The sequence below is a fragment of the Hemiscyllium ocellatum genome, chromosome 2 (assembly GCF_020745735.1).
Source record: "Hemiscyllium ocellatum isolate sHemOce1 chromosome 2, sHemOce1.pat.X.cur, whole genome shotgun sequence".
Lineage (NCBI taxonomy): Eukaryota > Metazoa > Chordata > Chondrichthyes > Orectolobiformes > Hemiscylliidae > Hemiscyllium > Hemiscyllium ocellatum.
The window spans coordinates 7706358-7722362 of record NC_083402.1 but is presented as its reverse complement, the minus strand read 5'-3'; the positions used below and the strand labels follow the sequence as shown (position 1 = coordinate 7722362).

Genomic DNA, 16005 nt, shown 5'->3' with positions numbered 1-16005 from the left:
ATTAACACATTGGTATGTGATTTAGTTGTTATTGCAGGGATGTAGTTGAGGGTGGGTAAAAACAGGTAAAAACAAGGACTGAGGTAAAAACAGGTAAAAACAGATGCTGGAAACCAGAGTCGAGATTAGAGTGGTGCTGGAAAAGCACAGCAGGTCAGGCAGCATTCGAGGAGCATGAAAATCAATGTTTCAGGCAAAAGCCCTTAATCAGGATTACAGGCAGGGTAATCTGGGTTGTTCGGTATTGGAACTGGTCCTCCTGGGAGCAGATGTGGTGGAGATGAAGGAATTGGAAATATGGGATGGTGTTTTTACAGGAGGCAGGGTGGGAGGAGGTGTAGTCCAGGTAGCTGTGGGAATCAGTCGGTTTATAGTTAATGTCTGTGTTGATTCGGTCGTCCAAGATAGAAATGGAGAGGTCTAGGAAGGGGAGGAAGGGGTCTGAGATAGTCCAGATAAATTTGAGGTCGGGGTGGAAGGTGTTGGTAAAGTGGATGAACTGTTCAACCTTCCTCATAGGAGCACGAGGCAGCACCGATACAGTCATTGATGTGGCGGAGAGAAAGGTGGGGGGGTGGTGCCAGCGTAGCTGCGGAAGATGGACTGTTCCACATATCCTACGAAGAGACAGGCATAGCTGGGACCCATGCGGGTGCCCATGGCAACTTCTTTAGTTTGGAGGAAGTGGGAGGATTGAAAAGAGAAGTTATTCAGGGTGAGGACCAGTTCAGTCAGTCGAAGGAGGGTGTCAGTGGAAGGGTACTGGTTGTGCGGCGGGAAAGGAAGAATTGGAGGGTCTTGAGTCCTGCGTGATGGGGGATGGAGGTGTACAGGGACTGGACGTCCATCGTGAAAATAAGGCGTTGGGGACCGGGGAAGCGAAAATCCTGGAGGAGGTGGAGGGCGTGGGTGGTGTCCCGAACATAGGTGGGGAGTTCTTGGACTAAAGGGGACAGAACCGTGTCGAGGTACGCGGAGATGAGTTGGGTGGGGTAGGAGCAGGCTGAGACAATGGGTCGGCCGGGGCAGTCAGGTTTGTGGATTTTGGGCAGGAGTTAGAAACGGGTGGTGCGGGGTTGTGGGACTGAGGTTGGAGGCGGTGGATGGGAGATCCCCTGAGGTGATGAGGTTATGGATGGTCTGGGAGATGATGGTTTGGTGGTGGGAGGTGGGGTCATGGTCAAGGGGGCGATAAGAGGAGGCGTCTGCGAGCTGGAGTTTGGCCTCAGCGGTATAAAGGTCGGTGCGCCAAACTACTACCGCGCCTCCCTTGTCTGCCGGTTTGATGGTGAGGTTGGGGTTGGAGCGGAGGGAGTGGAGGGCTGCACGTCCACATATCTTACAAAGAGGCAGGCATAGCTGGGCCCATGTGGGTGCCCGTGGCTACTCCTTTGGTTTGAAGGAAGTGGGAGGATTGGAATGAGAAGTTGTTCAGGGTGAGGACCAGTTCAGTCAGTTGAAGGAGGATGCCAGTGGAAGGGTACTGGTTGGTACGGCGGGAAAGGAAGAAGAAGAGGGCTTTGAGGCCTTCGTGATGGGGGATGGAGGTGTACAGGGACTGGATGTCCATAGTGAAGATAAGGCGTCGGGGACCGGGGAAGCAAAAATCATGGAGGAGGTGGAGGGCGTGGGTGGTGTCCCGAATGTAGGTGGGGAGTTCTTGGACTAAGGGGGACAGGACCGTGTCAAGGTATGCGGAGATGAGTTCGGTGGGGCAGGAGCAGGCTGAGACAATGGGTCGGCCGGGGCAGTCAGGTTTGTGGATTTTGGGCAGGAGGTAGAAACGGGCGGTGCGGGGTTGTGGGACTATGAGGTTGGAGGCGGTGGATGGGAGATCCCCTGAGGTGATGAGGTTATGGATGGTCTGGGAGATGATGGTTTGGTGGTGGGAGGTGGGGTCATGGTCAAGAGGGCAGTAGCAGCTGGTGTCCGCAAGCTGGCGTTTAGCCTCAGCGGTGTAAATGTCAGTGCCCCAAACTACTACCGCGCCTCCCTTGTCTGCCGGTTCGATAGTGAGGTTGGGGTTGGAGCGGAGGGAGTGGAAGGCTGCACGTTCCGAGGGTGAGAAACTGGAGTGGGTGAGTGGGGTGGAGAGGTTGAGGCAGTTAATGTCTCAGCGGCAGTTGGCAATGAAGAGATCGAGGTCAGGTAAGAGGCCAGCACGGGGTGTCCAGGTGGATGGGGTGTGTTGGAGGCGGAAGAAGGGGACGTCAGTGGGTGGGCGAGAATCCTGGTTGAAGAAGTAGGTGCAGAGGTGAAGGCGGTGGAAGAATTGTTCAATATCTCGCTGCGTGTTGAACTCTTAATCTGAGAGCATAGGGGAATGAAGGTGAGACCTCTGCCGAGGACCAATCGTTCATCCTCAGAGAGGGGGAGGTCTGGAGGGATGGTGAACACACAGCAGGGCTGGGAGCTAGGAGCTGGAGTGGGGCTGGAGCTGGGAGTTCGGGCGGGGTTAGGCGTGGGGACGGGAATCGGGGCGGAGACGGAGATCGGGGCAGGGGTGGGGTTCGGCGTGGGGGGCGGGGTTAGGCTTGCGAACGGAGATCGGTGTGGGGGCATCTGCAATCCTCACTTTCTCTTACAAGATTGACAGCACAATGTCCCGGGTAGAGAACCATCAGATGAGACATGTGGGGGAAGGGGAATGTAAAAGAGGAGGGGGTATTGCAACATTGACCAAGGAGTCAATTGCTGTAATAAGATGGATGATATCTTAGAATATTCTTCAAATGAGGCCACATGGTACAATGTAAAAACAAAACCCCATCACCACCCTCTGTCTCCTACCATCACGTCAATTTTGTGTCCAATTCACATTCTTCCCCTGAATCACGTGATCTGACTTTACTAACTGGTCTACCATGCGGAACCTTGTCAAAGGCTTTGCAAAATGACCAAGTCAATAACATCTCCCATCTTGCCCTCATCAATCTTTCTGGTTACAGCATCAAAAAATTTAATCAAGTTTGTGAGACATGATTTCCCCTGCACACAGCAGTGCTGACTATCCCTTATCCCTGGTGTTGGGTGAGGTTTTTAAACTTTGTCCACCCCAGTCCAACACCGGCACCTCCACATTATATTCCTTAACAGTCCTAACTTCTTCACATGCCTGTAAATCCTATTTCTCAGAACCTCCTCCAAGAACCTACCCACCAGTGATGTCAGACTCACAGGGTTATAGTTCCCAGGCATCTCCTTGCAGCCTTTCTACAATAAAGGCATAATGTTAGACAACGTCCAGTCCTCCAGCACCTTACCTTTGGATGCAGATGATGCAAATATCTCAGCTAGAGGCCCCATAATTTCTTCCCTAACGTCCCATAATGCCCTGGGATACATATGACCATGTCCTGATGATTTATTCACCTTTATGTTTTCAGGAACTCCAGCATTTCCTCTTCTGAAATGTAGGCTGTTTTCAAGTCATCAATATTTATTTTCCCAAATTCCCTCGCCTTCATTTCTTTCTCCACAATAAACACAAATGTAACGTGTTCATTTAGTATCCCTCCCATCTCCTGTGGTTCCACACAGTGATGACCTCTTTGATCTTTAAGGGGCCCTGTTCTTTCCCCAGTTGCTCTTTGGATTATCTGTATTGAACAGTTTCTGCCATGGCTATCTCATATGCACTTTCCTCCCTCCTGATATCCCTCTTTAGAATTCCCCTACACTCTGTAATAACTCCACAGAGACAAGCATCCCTTCCCCAAGTCGCCCCTTATTTACACAGGGAGAGTCCTGACCCTGATCCAGCTCCCTCGCAGCAAGCTCTCAGAGTGAACAGAATCTCTGACATTCCTGTTCTTAAACTAACAACCCCAAGTCAGGGAACTCATATCCTATGAGGTCCACCCGGCTGACATCTTCATTTTGGAAACCCCTGGATGACCTTGACTCGAGGCAGACACTCTTACTCCACATAATAATCTACCATCCTCTCCTGTGGTTGAGAAAGGTTTCACTTCTGGTTGTGATGACCCTTTGGTTTCCCCCAGCACACCAGCTATTTCAGGTTGGCCAAGTTTGGATCTGTCTTCATCCAAAGTCTGATATTGTCAGCTGTGACTGGAAGTGTGTCCAGAAAATTTAAAACCGTTGACGACTTTTCCAGTGGTGGTACCATCGGTGGTGTATCTGCCAGTGGGAGGTGGCTCAATGTATCCACATTTGTTACTTGGGGTCCCGGACAGTGTCCTAATTGTAATTAAACCCACTTCATATTCAAGCCCATTGCTGAATCCGGCCTGAAGGTATGGACAGCACTGCCTTATCCTCTTTCAGAAGATGTAACAGGGGTTTGTGGTCTGTGATTATTAGAAATTTGTATTCATATAGGTATTAACAGAATGTGCTGACTCCAAATATGAACGCCCAATCGACTTCCCTCTCTGGGCATATTTACATTCTGCAGAAGCCAAAGTCCCAGACACATCTCTAATTGGTTATGTCTCTCTACTGGGCCACCAATCAGCTCACACTACTCTGATGTGTGTACAAGCAGGCACCACAAGCAGGTTGATACAAAGGTGTCAGGATGGACGTCAGGTTATGTATGAACTTCCTGTAATAGATCACCAGCCCTGGAACAACCCAAGCTGTGGTACTGATGTGGGAATTAGGGTCACCTCTGCCTGCCCTCTTCCAATGGGTGTTACCCAGTCTTATTGACTCTGTCCTTTAAGTAGGACACTCAGGGTGCCTGGATTCTACATTTACCCCTAACTAATTCACCTCACCTGCACATCTTTTGGATTGTACGAGGAAACTGGAGCACTCAGAGGAAACCAACGCAGACACAGGGAGAATGTGCAAACATTGCATAGACAGTCGCCCAAGGTTGGAATTGAATGCAGGCCCCTGGTGCAGTGAGGCAGCAGTGCGAAACACTGAGCCAAAGTGTTGCTCTAAACCTTTCTGATTCATGTCCCTATTCAAATTTCCCATAAATGTTGTAACTGTACCTACATCTAGCATTTTTTTTCTGGCAGTCCATTTCACATACAAACCCCGCTCTGTGTGAATACTTGCCCATCATGTCCCTCTTCATTCTTTCTCCACTCATCTTAAAAATATGCCCCTTGTTTTGAACTACCCCCAAACCCTGAGACAAAGACGTTTGTTATTCACTGTCTGTATTCTCCTCACGATGTTATTAACCTCAGGGATGATCACCTTGATGGGATTGCTCTATCTGCCCTCAATAGACAGATGGAAATTGAGGAGCAAAAATGTAAAGAGATCTCAGCTCTATGTAAGAATAATAGGGTTGTAATAAAAGGCAATTTTAACTTTCCAGATAGAGACTGGCACTGCCATAGTGTTTGGTGCTTGGACAAGTGAGGAAATTGTTAAATGTGTTCAAGAAAATTTTCTGTCTCAATCTGTAGCTGTCCCTATCAGAGAAGGAGCAAAATGTGACATTCTCTTGGAAAGTAAGGCAAGCGACTGAAACGTTTGGGAGCAGTGATCGTCATTTTGTTAGTTTTAGATTAGTTATGAAAAAGTATGGGCATTGTAAAGTAGTATATAATTAGAGTCAGGCAAATCTTGATGGCATGGGACAGGAACTTTCAAACTTGATTGGAGTAAACTGTTCACAGGTAAAGGGACCACTGGCAATTGGAGTTTGCAAAACTGAGATAATGAGAGTTCAGAGACATGATGTTCCTGTTACAGGGAAGAGTAAGGCTGGTAGGAGTCTGGGATAATGGATGAACAAAGATATTGAGGCTATGCTCAAGAATAATAAGGAATCTTTTGTGAGGTATAAACAACTGGGATCAAGCGAATCTCTTGAAAACTATCAAGAGTGTGTAGTGATTGTAACAAGGTCAGCCAGGTGGGCCTCACAGAATTTGAGTTCCCTAACTGATGCAGGTAATCTGGTCCAATCAGGGAGTCCTGGCTGACAGATAAGAACAGGAGTGATAGATATCCTGTTCACTCTGAGGGAGCTGGATCAATGCCAAGGACTCTCCACATGGAAATAAGGGTTGATTTGGTGATGAAATACAAGCCTTTTTGGAATTATTTCAGTGACAACAGGGGTGAGATTAATAATGTAACCATGCAAAAGTGCCTACTAGCTTCAAGAAAGCAGTACAACTGGCTTTACCAATGGAAAATGCAGCAAGTGAAGCCAATGAGTAGTAGGATATTCCCCTGGAAGTAGGCACCCACACCAGACCGACTGAGCTGAGGGAACCACCACCTGAGTGAAGGCAATTGCACAGCCTCACTCAGGACATATCCTGAACAGAGGGACTCCAGGTCAGCCCAGAGCAAAACCCCAAAACAAAACCAAGCTTCAACCAAATAGTGACAACTTTCTTCAGGATCCAGGCCGGCACAGCATTGTCATTGCTGCAGGAATCAGGACTCGAGACAGTAAAAGAGTTTCACTCGACCTAAACTGAGTAAGAGAACTCATCAGTCAGTGTCCAGGAAAGTCCATCTACATCTTATGTAGAATAATTAATTTGTTTCACAACACCTAAATCAGAACCAATCAAAATTGGAGTCTGGTTAAATGATGACCTATTCTAGTTGAGGTCAATACCAGAATGGCCGTTGCAGTGATCATACAACCAGTCTTTAACAGAATTTGCCCTGGACTCTAACCCTTAGGTTTGTACAAGACCTCAGCAAGATTGAGAACCCATACCGGGAAACCTTTCCAAATTAAGGATACAACTTCGGTTCCAGTCTCTTATGAGAAGCAGCTGGTTCAGTGATCACTGATTGTAGTAAAGGGTTTGGACCCGAGCTTGATCAGGTGAGGTTGGTTGAGAAAGATTCACCTTGCATCATCAACGTTTTTGAATAGAAAATGGCTGCCTGAATGAATACTCAATGAGTATTTATATGGTTAACCATTTGCTTAAAATCTCCACAAAGGTGAATCAACTGATTGGGTTTCATAACTGGTACGATAGGATCAAAAAACAGGAAATGTGGAGGACCCTGAAACTATGAAACATAAATACAATAGTCAGCACCAAATCACCAAGGGATTCAGAAAAAGCTTCTCTGCAGGGAGTGGTTAGGATGTGGAACCTGCTCATACACCAAGTGGTTGACACAGTGACCATTGTTGTACTGAAGGGGAAGCTTGATTGACACTTGAGGGAGGAAGCAACAGAGGGAAGTGCTGTCAAAGTGAGAAAAAGAAGGGTGGGGGAGGTGAACTTGTGCAGAACACGATCACCGGCAAAAACCAACTGCACAGATAGCTTGATTCTGTAAGTCCCAAAAGCCTGGGCCTCCTTTTGCTGTTCAGACGACTTCACAGGCACTGCTGATTTTTTTAGTCATTCATGGGATGAGGGTGTCACAAGTGAGGCCATCATTTCTTGTCTGTTCCTAACTGCCCTTGAGAAAGTACTGGTGAGCTGTCTCCTTGAAATGTTGCAGCCAATGATGTTAGAATCCTTGGTGACTTTTAATGATTTTTATTTTGTTTTATCAATCTTTGCTTAGAGTTGTGAACTGAGGACTGTTACCTGAGGAAGACAAACAAATTTGGCTTAATTTATGAGGCCAGATGTGGAAGTTATTTGCAAGTTGATTCTGATCAAAACAATTCCATAGATTCTTCAACACTGGGGAAGAGCAGTGCATGTAAACAGACAGACGTTGGTCATTAATAAAGACAGTCCCTGGGAACTGGTTCCACCAAGTCTGGGAGAGACCGAATGCTCAAGGAGGTGGCAGATGTTCACTGGGAACTGGGACCTTGCAGTGAGATGGTCAGTCTGTCAGGGAGAGGCCACAGTTTCGAACTGGGTTTTGGGGAGGAGTCTGGCTGTTGAAGTAACAACATGAAGATCTGAAAGCCCCTTTCCTAACCGTCCATTGACAGCCAACGAAATGAGAGAGATAATGAGGTCCCTTGGCATTTGGATCTAATATTAGGAAAGCAGCCACATCCTTAACTAACTTGGTTCAACAATAAATGAAAATTGAATGGGCTACAGAATGTTGCCAGACAGTCATTGCAAAACTGAAAGTAATTTTAACAAATAAATGTGTATTAACTGCACCGAACTTTAATAAACCATTTCAATTAGCAGGAGATGTTTGCGATTTGGGGATTGGAGCAGTTCTCCTACAGGACAACGAGGCTGGGATGGAGAAACTTGTGGCTTATTTTTCAAAAAAGGTCGAACCAACATCAGAAAACCAACTTGATGATAGAAAAGGAAGTTAGCAGCTTTTCAACACTTTGGATTATATACTCAACATGGAGACAATGAGACTGTCTCTTTTACTGATCATAATCCACTGACGTTTGGAGATGGAGTTTAGATCTACAGCTGGAGAAGTGTGAGTGGACTGGAGGAAAGCTCATGTGGCACCTTGATTTAAAAATTGAGCAAGGGATAAACCAGGTAGCTCCAGGCCAGTGAGTCTGAGCTCAGTGGTGGGGAATCCATTGGAAGCAATTTAAAGGGACAGAATTAATCTACACTTGAGGAGGCAGGGATTAATCAGAAACAGACAGCATGGCTCTGTTAAGGAGAGGGCGGCAGAAGATGGGAAATTATCTGCTGTTAGTCTGGCTTCAGTTGTTTGTAAGATTTTAGTGAACATTATTAAGAATGAGATTGCAGAGAACTTGGAAGTGCAGAGTAAAATACAGCTGAGTCAGTATGGCTTCATCAAAGGCAGGTCATGCCTGAAATAAATCTGTTAGAAATCTTTGAGGAGGAAACAGGCAAGTTAGATAAAAGAGATCAAAGTTGGTCATTAATGAGAACATGACCAACTTGGATTTCCAGATGGTTTTTGACAAGGTGCTCCAGTGGAAGCTGCTAAATAAGATAAAAGCCCATGGTGTTAGGGATTGGCCTGGTGTGACAATACTCAGTCTTTCAGAGGTATATTTTGTCCTGGTATTTATTTTTTCATGAAAAGAGGTTGAGATAGAGGTGAAAAAAAGTCTGTTTCAAAACATTAAAGTAAACAGCTCGTGAACAGTTGAAACAATAGAAGCACTCTGAACGAGTGGGTTAAGCTCCGACATAACCAGGATTTCAGTTTAACTTTGAGAAGCTGCTGGGGTTTGGAAGCTGCTATACATTGCTTCCTGAAGGCAAATGGAATATTATCCTTCATTGTAAGAGGGATGGAGTTTAAACAGATGGAGGTTATGCTGCAGCTGTATAGGGGGCTGGTGAGACCACACCTGCAGTATTGTCTCCTTAATTCCGAAAGGATGCATTGGGACTGGAGATAATGCAGGGGAGGTTCACTTGGTTAATTCCAGAATTGAGGGGCTTGGCTTATGAGGGAAGATTGAGTCGGCTGAGACTACATTCATTGGAATTTAGAAGAATGATGGGGGAATATTACAAAAATATGTAAAATTATGAAGGAAATGGATAAGGTAGAAGCAGGGACGTTGTTTCCACTGGTGGGTGAAACTAGAACTAGGGGGCATCAGCCTTCTGTTATAAAGCCTCAAATTATCTTGAGAATGTGACTTAAATAAAGTTCTGGGTAATACACATTAATGAATCAAAACCAGCAAATCCATTCTAAAAGATGAAAGACTGGATAATCAAGGTTTGTTCAATGTATCATTGTATCACTGTAATCTATTGCCAGACACTCTTGTCTTATGGTCCTGTTTCACACCACCTGATGAAGGAGCAGCGCTCAGAAAGCTAGTGCTTCCAAATAAACCTGTTGGACTATAACCTGGTGTTGTGTGATTTTTAACTTTGTCCACCCCAGTCCAACACCGGCTCCTCCAAATCTTGTAAATGAACTCTGTCTTGTTTAAAACTAAATGGTTTGACCAGCCAATTCTCTCCTGCAATATCCACTTTACACCTGTTTAAAACAACGAGCAAAGTTAAGGTCTGGGCTCCCTTCTTAAAGGGTTTGAGGGATCTGGCCTGGTCCATAACAGAATGGGGACTCTTTACAGGATTTGTTGTTTAGTTGCAAACTGGGATTCGAGTTGTTGGACTTGAAGGCAGCGAATGGTAAGTGTTAGTGTCTGTTGTTCTGGAAGTTGGTTTTGGTTGGTGTTGCTTGGTGTAGTCAGGGCTCTTTCAGTCAGCAAAAGTTTTCTGGGGGTGGAGGAAGTGACCTTGGGGGTTTTACAAAAAGGTGGTTAAAGTAGCCTGCATCTCTGCTGTCTTACTTTTTTTTTGATATTTTAAACTTCTGTCAATTGACTTCCACCTCGCACCTCTACCTATCCCCCATTAATTAGTTTAAAACACTCAAAATAGTTGTTTAAAAAGGCACAAATATCAAGAGCTGTATTCTGGGGGAAGTCTTGTCAGATTTTTGTTAACTCACACACAAACAATGGTCCAAATGACCTCTTTCTATGCAGTAAATGTGGTGAGGGCATGGAATGCGCTGCCTGTGGGAGTGGCAGAGTCAGAATCATTGGTGACCTTTAAGCTGCAATTGGATAGGTACATGGAAAGGTGCTTCAGCCCGGAGAAATGTTTGGCACAATATTGTGGGCCGAAGGGCATGTTCTGTGCTGTATTGTTCTATGTTCTATGTTCAAGCCCTCCAGCCCTGGTATCATTCTCCTCAATCTTTTCTGAACCCTTTTGAGTTTCACAGCATCTTTCCTACAGCAAAGAGACCAGAAATGAATGCAGTATTCCAGAAGTGGTCCAACCAGCATCCTGTACAGCCATGATAAGAGCTCCTCATTCCTGTACTCAATGCATTGATCAATAAAGGTGAGTTTACCAAATGCTTCCTTCACTAAACAGTCTACCCTTTGACTCCACTTTCAAAGAACAATGAACCTGCACTCCAAGGTCTCTTTGTTTGGCAACACTCCTCAGTACTTTACCAGGAAGTGTATCAGTCCTGCCCTGATTTGCCTTAACAAAATGCAACACCTCAAATTTATCTAAGTTAAACTCCATCTGCCACTCCTCAGCCCATTGGCCCATCTGATCAATGTCCCGTTGTCCTCTGTGATAACCTTCTTTGCTGTTCACTACACCTCCAATTTTGGTGTCATCTGTAAACTTACTGACCATTTCTCTGATATTCACATCCGAGCCATTTATATAAATGACAAGAAGCAGTGGATCCAGTACCGATCCTTGCAGCACACCGCTGGGTACAGGCCTCCAGTCTAAAAAGCAATCCTGTGCTACCACACTCTGTGTCCTATCTTCAAGCCAGTTATGTATCTAAATGGCTAGTTCCCCCGGTATTCCATGTGATCTAACCTTGTTAACCAGTCTATCATGCAGAACCTTGTCAAATACTTTGCTGAAGTCCAATTAGGTCATGTCTTCCACTCTCCATTCATCAATCATCTTCATTACTCCTTCATGAAACCCAATGAGTCATGTTATGTCTGAACATGTCCTACTGATCCACACATTATCAGGAGCTATACAAATGTACAAGAATCCCAGTAGGATCACCCTGACACCCAAAGTGCCTGACAGACTGTCACTCAGCACAGAAGTGAGCCACACCAGGATTCTTCAGTAACAGTTAAATAATTCCATTAATGAATAATTCCAGTAATAAGAGCAGTGAAAGAAATGGATACCTAATTAATAATCCAAAACAGCATCCCTAGCAAGCCACACACACGCACACGCACACACACACACACACGCACAGACACACACAATCACAAGTAAGACAGAGAAAAGATAGATGATTTATATTTCTACCATGAGTGACAAAAGAATGTAGACAGGGTAACAGGGAAAACAAAACTCTGAAAATAAAAGTCCTGACCACAAGATGGAAGGATCGTTCTCTCTCACAGTCCTTGTGTTTTTTAGCAGGAACGAGATGCTGTGTTCTGGACAGTGATGGTTATGCTTCAAATTCAACGGCCACCAGGTGAACTTAGAACTTTTCACATGTGACTTCTTTCTTTCCAGATTACTTGTGTATTTTTCTGCTTTTCTCGATAGTGATGGGGGAGAGGCAGTGCTGGCTGCTTTCTCTCTGTAGGCTCCAGATACTTTACACTTTCAGACACTCCAGGGATGTTTAGCTTTGTAACAGCACAGTTCAACCAATCAGACAGCAGTTGCTAAGCAGAATTTTCTTAACTCGAAACATTATCATGAGATCCGATGACATCAGGTCAAACATGAGCAAGGGAATCTCCGGATGATTTCCCACTGCCACAATCCCCCCACTCCCAGGCTTCTGATCATGTTTATCACCACTTGGAGGAAGCACTGAGGTCAACACTGGCACAGAATGTACTCTGGGTGGGAGACGTCACTGTCCAACACCAAGACAGACTCAGCAGCTTTACTACTGCCTGAGCTGGTGGAATCTGAAATGACATAGCTCTTGGACTGGGTCTGTGGTGGGTGGTGAGGGAACCAACAAGAGAGAAAAGCTTGACCTTGTCCTCAGTCGTCTATCTGCCTATTATAGGATTGGGAGGAGTAACTACCACACAGTTCCGTGGAGACAAACTCCCATCATCACATTGAGGTACATCCCCATCGTGTATGGCACTAGGCCTGAGTTAAATAGGACAGACTTTGAACAGATCGTGCAAGTCAAGACTGGGATCCCTGAGACACTGTGGGCCATCAGTACAGCAGAATTGAGCTGTAACACAATCTGTAAGCTCATGGCATGTAATTCTCCCCCACTCAGCCATTAACATCAAGTCAGGACATCAATTCTCGTTCAATGAACAATGCAGGAGGTGATGCCAGGAACAGCACCAGCAAACCTGAAAATGAGATGTCAGCTATAAAACTACTTCTGTGTCAAACAGCATAAACTGCAATTGATGCTCTGGGGTAAGTGATTCCACTGTCAGTGCATCAGATATAAGCTCAGCAGACCTGTCACATGCAGTTATGAATGGGTGAGGACAATTAAGCAGCTAACAGGAATATGAGTCTCCACAAATATCCCCATCCTCAATGAGGGGGAGCCCTGCTCATCAGTGCAAATGATAGGGCTGAGACATTCACACCTAACTTGACCCAGAAGATGTCCCCAGCATCATAGATGATTCCTTACCCAGCCGGTAAATATAATTCAGTGGGTCAGCATTCACGTGTAGATGGGGCTAGGGACAGAAATCATGGGACCTAGTGCTGTTCCTCACACAACCCCTGACCCAACCTCCAGGACCCACACTCACTTCCACTTACCTGACACAGTGAACACCCTTCTTCAATCCTAATGTACTGTCCACCCCTGTCCTGGAGAGACCTGACCAAGTAAGGATGGCAGAGACAAAAACAGAAATTGTGGGAAAAACTCAGCAGGTATGGTGACATCTGTGGAGAGAAAGTAGAGTTAATGTTTTGGGTCCAGTGACACTTCTTCAGAAATAAAATGATCAAAAACAGTGGACTGAGAGGAGTGTGGGTCTTGCAGCTGCTCCTGAGATTCAGATTTATTTCCAAATTTACTTCTGGTTTTCTTACATTTATTAAATTTCAGTAAGAAAAGCTTTTTGTTTGATTCACGTTTAGTTATTTTATATTCAAAAACACAAAAAAATCCCAAAATGGACAGGCACAATATTTTTTATCAAACAGAGTCCTATAAATGGACTTTTTGGATCGGCCCACATGTGGGCTGTGGGAAGCTTTGCTGATGGAAAATCATTGCTGAGGGAGGTTTTGTTTCAAACCAAGTTGTGTTCACAGAGCTCTTGGACAGGTTAACGCGTGGTTGGCTCTGGAGTGGGATTTTATTTTTAATCAGAACATTGATAGCTGTCTGCTGACCACTTGTGCTTATTATTAGCTCTTTGGATAAAGAAATGTAGTTTATTTTAGAGTTAAGATGTGAGTGTAAGTTGGTTCTTTTTTGACTTAATGACATTGTGGGCATACAAGAGACACAGCATTAGATGGCCAGTAGATTTCGAGAAGTGATAACACAGCAGGATCAGTCAGATAGAAGGATGACTGTCAGGAAAGGTAAGAAGGTAGTTCAGAAATCTCTCGTACTGTTGAAAGGATAATCTCTCAGAGGAAGTTAGAAGGGACAGTCAGATCTTGGGCACTAAAAATGAACCTTATGTTCAAAGGGGTTTGACAAAATTTAAAAGAATAATTGTTGTAGGTGATTCTCCTGTCAAGGACACAGATACTAGGCTCTGCAGCAGTGAGCATGGATCTAGGATATTATACTGTTTTCTTGGTGCTAGGATTAAGGACATTACAAAATGTTTGAAGCATACTGTTAAAGGGAATAATGAGATACTGGAAGTTTTTGTACACATTTATTGGAATAACATAGTTAGGGAAAGGATTAAGGCTTTACAAAGTAATATCAAAGGTTAGGTCGACGATTAAAAACCAGACCCTCAAAAGTAATAATCTCTGGTTTACTCCCAAAGCCAAGCTCAGATGAGGGAACAAAAGGATAAAGGAGACAAATCAATGGCTGAAGAGGTGGTGTAATGTTCAGGGATTCAGATTCTTAGATCACTGCGATCTCTTCTGAGACAGAAAAGACCATTCACAAAGGATGGTTTCAACTGTACTGCTTTCAGGAACAATGTGTGAATAAAGAGATTGAGGTTCCAGTCAGGGATAGGAGAGAATCATACACTAAATATAAACAACTGGATCCAAATGGATCTCTTGCACCATATAATGAGTGTCGGGGCATTCATACGAGGGCGATCAGGAAGTCAAAGAAAGGACATGAGATAGCCTCAACAAGTAAGGTTAAGGATAATCCAAAGGGATTCTATAAATACATTAAGACCAAGACAGCAACACGAGACAGAGGAAAGGGCAAAGAGATTGCCTTTGTGTTCGACCTCTGGAAATGGGAGAGATCTTAAGTGAATATTTTGTGTCAGTTTTTACAGTGGAGAGAGAAGTGGAGGCGAGAGAACGCTGAGAAATAAATATTGATGTTTTGAAAACCGTTTGCATTACAGAAGAGGAAGGGCTAGAGGTCTTTGAAAATATAAATCTCTGAGACCTGGTCTCATGAATCCCAGGACTTTGTCAGAAGTTAAGAGGAAATCGCTGGGCACCTTGCAGAAACATTTGTATCATCTATAAATATGAGTGAGACGCTGAATGAGTGCAGAGTGGCTAATGTTCAAGAAGGGATGTCAGGGGAAGCCTGGGAACTTCAGACCTGTGAGTCTGACTTCAGTGGTGGATAAGTTGTTGAAAATAATTCTGAAATTTGGGATTTATATGCATTTGGAGAGACAAGGAATGATTAGGGATGGTCATCATGGGAGACTGATTAGCAAGATTAGATCTCAAGGAATACAGGGAGAACCAGTTATTTGGATCCAGAAATGGCTCAAAGGTAGAAGACAGTGGGTGGAGATGGAGGGTTGTTTTTCAGACTGGAGGCCTGTGACCAGTGGAGTGCCACAAGGATCGGTGCTGAGTCCTCTACCTTTTGTCATATACATAAATGATTTGGATGCGAGCATAAGAGGGACAGTTAGTAAGTTTGCAGATGACACCAAAAATCGAAGGTGTAGTGGACAGCGAAAAGGGTTACCTCAGATTACAACAGGGCCTTGATCAGATGGGGCAATGGGCTGAGAAGTAGCAGATGGAGTTTAATTCAGATAAATGTGAGGTGCTGCATTTTGGGAAAGCAAATCTTAACAAGACTTATACACTTAATGGTAAGGTCCTCGGGAGTGTTGCTGAATAAAGAGACCTTGGAGTGCAGGTTCATAGCTCCTTGAAAGTGGAGTCGCAGTTAGATAGGATAGTGAAGTAGACGTTTGGTATGCTTTCCTTTATTGGTCAGAGTATTGAGTACATGGGTATTGAGCCAGGGGGTCATGTTGCGGCTTTACAGGACATTGGTTAGGCCACTGTTGGAATATTGCATGCAATTCTGGTCTCCTTCCTATCGGAAAGATGTTGTGAAATTTGGAAGTGTTCAGAAAAGATTTACAAGGATGTTGCCAGGGTTGGAGGATTTGAGCTACAGGGGAGAGGGCTGAACAGGCTGGGGCTGTTTTGCATGGAGCATCAGAGGCTGAGGGGTGACCTTATAGAG

General features: G+C 44.8%; 1 protein-coding gene across 1 annotated transcript in view; it reads right to left on the bottom strand.

Annotated features, from left to right (window-relative positions):
• Nucleotides 1-16005, bottom strand: part of LOC132821685 (uncharacterized) — a 58451-nt gene that overhangs the window by 25243 nt on the left and 17203 nt on the right. The gene's annotated exons all lie outside the window — the stretch shown is intronic.